Raw genomic sequence first — 5,214 nt, 5'->3', positions numbered from 1 at the left:
TGCAGTTAAACAGGACCGGGAGCACTTGTTTCTGCGAAAAAAATGGCGCTATTATAAATGATGCCGTAAACCCGCAGGCCGGCCGCTGTGACCGAGCGGTTCTAGGCGCTTCAGTCCGGAACCGCGCTGCTGCTACGGTCGCAGGTTCGAATACTACCTCAGGCATGCATGTGTGTGTTGTCCTTAGGTTAGTTAGGTTTGAGCAGTTCTAAGTCTAGAGGACTGATGACCGCAGATTTTAAGTCCCATAGTGCTTAGAGCCATTTGAACCACTTGAAACCCACACCATGCAGTGACTTTATCAGGATGAAGTGGTACTGGTTCATTTGAGTGTGGATTTTCCGTTGCCCATATTTGACAATTCTGTGTACTGACATATCCTGTCAGATGAAAGTGAGCTTCGTCAGCCCACAAAATATTCCACGACCAATGATTGTCCACTTCCATGCGAACAAGAAATTTTTAAAGCAACGGTCTCTCTTTGCTGGCAGGTCGAATGGATGCAACTTGTGCACATGGGTATTTTCGAATAGGTAGCAAAGAAGCATGTTTCGTAGGATTTCACGCACCGTGGTCACGGCTATGTCCAATGTTATCCGATAATACTGCGATGCAGTTTGACGTCATTCTGAACAGTGGTGTTATTTCTACAGCGTTTTGGAAGTTTAATTTTAATTATAATAATTTTTGGCCTGGGTAAAGAAGGTTAATGACGCATGTCAGAATGATTTACAAATTAATTTTTTATTGCGGTTGACAGTTCCCCCCCCCCCCCCCCACTCCTTTCAGTTTTGTATTTCCTATTTTTAACACAGCACATTATCTCCGGGAGCACTGTCCCGGTCGTCTTAGCTGATTTCCTCCCCTGCTGTTACCGATGGACAGTGCCCTTAATTTTGTGCGATGATTACTATTTTCTGCATATGTTCTTAGAGTAAACAACAAACATATCGCGACTTGCCGCACTTCTCAACAATGTAAGTGTCCATGCAGCGGCCAACGCCGTTGCTTAGCATCAGTTTGAGATGAAACGACTAGCGTGCAACATGACTGTCTCCGTCCGGTCTTAAGAAACCCATGAAAAGCAGTGAGAGCATGCAGCAATGATATCAGTCAGAAGGTAAGCCATGAACAAATACACTCCTGGAAATGGAAAAAAGAACACATTGACACCGGTGTGTCAGACCCACCATACTTGCTCCGGACACTGCGAGAGGGCTGTACAAGCAATGATCACACGCACGGCACAGCGGACACACCAGGAACCGCGGTGTTGGCCGTCGAATGGCGCTAGCTGCGCAGCATTTGTGCACCGCCGCCGTCAGTGTCAGCCACTTTGCCGTGGCATACGGAGCTCCATCGCAGTCTTTAACACTGGTAGCATGCCGCGACAGCGTGGACTTGAACCGTATGTGCAGTTGACGGACTTTGAGCGAGGGCGTATAGTGGGCATGCGGGAGGCCGGGTGGACGTACCGCCGAATTGCTCAACACGTGGGGCGTGAGGTCTCCACAGCCAGTGGTCGGCGGAAGGTGCACGTGCCCGTCGACCTGGGACCGCACCGCAGCGACGCACGGATGCACGTCAAGACTGTAGGATCCTACGCAGTGCCGTAGGGGACCGCACCGCCACTTCCCAGCAAATTAGGGACACTGTTGCTCCTGGGGTATCGGCGAGGACCATTCGCAACCGTCTCCATGAAGCTGGGCTACGGTCCCGCACACCGTTAGGCCGTCTTCCGCTCACGCCCCAACATCGTGCAGCCCGCCTCCAGTGGTGTCGCGACAGGCGTGAATGGAAAGACGAATGGAGACGTGTCGTCTTCAGCGATGAGAGTCGCTTCTGCCTTGGTGCCAATGATGGTCGTATGCGTGTTTGGCGCCGTGCAGGTGAGCGCCACAATCAGGACTGCATACGACCGAGGCACACAGGGCCAACACCCGGCATCATGGTGTGGGGAGCGATCTCCTACACTGGCCGTACACCTCTGGTGATCGTCGAGGGGACACTGAATAGTGCATGGTACATCCAAACCGTCATCGAACCCATCGTTCTACCATTCCTAGACCGGCAAGAGAACTTGCTGTTCCAACAGGACAATGCACGTCCGCATGTATCCCGTGCCATCCAACGTGCTCTAGAAGGTGTAAGTCAACTACCCTGGCCAGCAAGATCTCCGGATCTGTCCCCCATTGAGCATGTTTGGGACTGGATGAAGCGTCGTCTCACGCGGTCTGCACGTCCAGCACGAACGCTGGTCCAGCTGAGGCGCCAGGTGGAAATGGCATGGCAAGCCGTTCCACAGGACTACATCCAGCATCTCTACGATCGTCTCCATGGGAGAATAGCAGCCTGCATTTCTGCGAAAGGTGGATATACACTGTACTAGTGCCGACATTGTGCATGCTCTGTTGCCTGTGTCTATGTGCCTGTGGTTCTGTCAGTGTGATCATGTGATGTATCTGACCCCAGGAATGTGTCAATAAAGTTTCCCCTTCCTGGGACAATGAATTCACGGTGTTCTTATTTCCTTTTCCAGGAGTGTACTTCTGCGACCTCAAAAACACAGGTGTCGAGCCGACTGCATCTTCCTGCGGACGCATATTATGACATAAATTCTCAAAGGCATGGATGTGTAATGACAGTGCAATTGTATGCAGTGTAATTTGATTCCGCAAATCAGTCATACAGACTGTTTATCAAGATTAGTTGGAGGAGCATCAATTTTTATAAATCTTATAAATACAGGAAAATTAGAATTTTACAGATCCTAAGCCTACATACCTCTGCGACGTATCCATGTAGTAGTTTTTAAAGACGTTGTTCCATAAATCAGGTCATTATGGTATCTTTGAACACACGTTCTCCATGCACATATCATAAGAAATAATACATTTTATAAGGACTTATAACTATCATAGACAAATTTATTACATTAACCCATATTTTTGTCAGAAAACTAATTTGTCTTTTAAAGCATAGGTGTCTTATAAAGAGAACGAAATATAATTTTAAACTGTTGTTTCTGCTTACGGGTAACTAAACAGGGCTCGACAGCTTTATTACCTTTGTGCCAGCGCCGTTCGTAATCTCAGTCTCAGTAAAGTGCGACTTCTTGCTGCCAACTTAGACGACCAAATGGTGGTGTGACCAGTACGCCTGAAATATAGTTGTCATTGCTCAATACTGTATTTCATTTCGGTGATTAGCAATTTGTAGCAGTAGTATCATTTGTATACGACCTATTACGCTATTGTGTACCTCAGTTGGCGCAACAAGTTTTACTAGTTCACTCTTGAGATGAATCTCGGAGCAGAGATTGGTGGAAGTAGCTGTTCCAATAGAAGTAGAAAGACTGTGAGTGACTTTGACTAATATCCATTTCTTTCCGATCGCTGCCGGCCGCGGTGGCCGAGCGGTTCTAGGCGCTACAGTCCGGAACCGCGTGACTGTTACGGTTGCAGGTTCGAATCCTGTCTCGGGCATGGATGTGTGTGATGTTCTTAGGTTAGTTAGGTTTAGGGGACTGATGACCTCAGATGTTGAGTCCCATAGTGCTCAGAGTCATTTGAACCATTTCCGGTCGCTACCAATCTTAGCTTTCAGTAATGAGTATGTTCGTTGAACGTATCAGTTAAATTAAACGACATAAAGTTCAATTTCTTATAACATTTCTGTGATCGTTAACTCTGTGCTTCGTATGCTTTAGTTTAGAAGTGCACAGACGCATAGAACACAGTATCATCGGCTAGCTAATGTTTCCCATGTAATTCGCATTTCTTCACATCAGAATGATTTCCAAAAATTACTTGGATTATTTTAATATTAGGGAAGAGTTCACTTGACTGATTAATTTTACAAATTTTTCTATTTTTTCTTCGAATTTTCCTTTTTTTTTTTTTGGCGGGAGGGGGGAGGGGGGGAGGCGAGAGGAGAGGAGCGCAAGGTTCCTCTATTCTAGTTACTCCCTGATTATGGTTTTATTTGGTTATGCTGAAGGAAATCTAATGAAAGGCTGCCAGATGTGGACAGGTGTGTGATTTACCGTCAAGCGAAAACCTGTTCCGAATGTTCCAAGAGAAGAATGTTCGTACGGTGTCTAGATATCACTCATTCAGAGACTGGGAAGACTTATTACGTCACATTCGTAAATCTAACTGGAAGCAAGTTTTCAGTCCTGTAAGGTCGCATAATGAAAGAAGTAATTTTAACCCGGAACAGAAACAGCATATAACAACTGCCAGAAGACTTATTCAGTTACCCGCGAAAAGAAAAAGTCGAAGGAAACTAGAAAAAAGATATCCCCAAATCAGTATATTCCTCTATGTAATTTGGGTTACATATATTTCACGAGCATCGGTGGTTCAGTGGTAGAATGCTCGCCTGCCACGCGGGCGGCCCGGGTTCGATTCCCGGCCGATGCAAAATATTTTTAAACACAAAATCAGGTTTGTTCCCGAGCAGATGGCAACAAACACAAATAAGTCACGTAAGCAGATGGCGTTGTGCGTCATCAGCAAGCAATGACCTGGTTCAGCCCGCCACTGTCTGTATGAATCATGCCATCTGGTAGGAATGCGTCGAAAGAAACACTCCTCGGTCGACACCGCAGTTGATAGCGCTGCCCGTCCTTGAGTTCGTTAACACCTGTGCTAAACAAGAAGATCATCTTCCAATAATAATTGCTGTTTTTGAGCGCATTGTTTTTCTTCCTTACCCTATATTATCGAACTACATCACATTGATGTTTTCTGTCGTTCTTTTTTTTTGCAGCCATATTATTACTTTATTAGTAATATCTTTTTTGGAAATGTAGTCCAGCTATCCAACTAAATAAAAAGCTGTTTGTCTTCATGCCATACGGCTTTCGCTTCGTTTCATTTAATCTGTATTATTGCTTTGCGCAATGCGAAGATTATGTTAATCTTTTTCCTTTCAATTTATGAATGGGCCTCGTAGTCTAGTCGTAAAGTGCATGCCTGGATACATTTTGTGACGTTCCAATGCGTATTTGAAAACTCTCAATAAAGAAGTAAAATTAACTTCTCGTAGCAGGAGCTCACACTCTTGTAAAATTTTGTAAATGATATCACAGTTACCTTTGCACAATAACGTTATTTGTTCGTAAAACGGAATATTGCAGTTTTGAACTTGGGTCTCTTATCAAGTGTTAATATCTGCAGTTTAGTACATGCGAACACCTAAAACCCATCT

General features: G+C 45.4%; 1 non-coding gene across 1 annotated transcript; it reads left to right on the top strand.

Moving 5' to 3' along the window:
- The first annotated feature begins 4,353 nt into the window (after window positions 1–4,353).
- On the top strand, window positions 4,354–4,424 carry Trnag-gcc (transfer RNA glycine (anticodon GCC)). The gene has a single exon. It is a non-coding gene; the product is annotated as a tRNA-Gly (tRNA).
- The last annotated feature ends 790 nt before the right edge of the window (window positions 4,425–5,214 follow it).

The sequence above is a fragment of the Schistocerca gregaria genome, chromosome 2 (genome assembly GCF_023897955.1).
Source record: "Schistocerca gregaria isolate iqSchGreg1 chromosome 2, iqSchGreg1.2, whole genome shotgun sequence".
In the NCBI taxonomy this organism is placed as follows: Eukaryota; Metazoa; Arthropoda; class Insecta; order Orthoptera; family Acrididae; genus Schistocerca; species Schistocerca gregaria.
The sequence above is the reverse complement of the archived record's forward strand: the minus strand, read 5'-3'. Positions and strand labels throughout refer to the sequence as shown.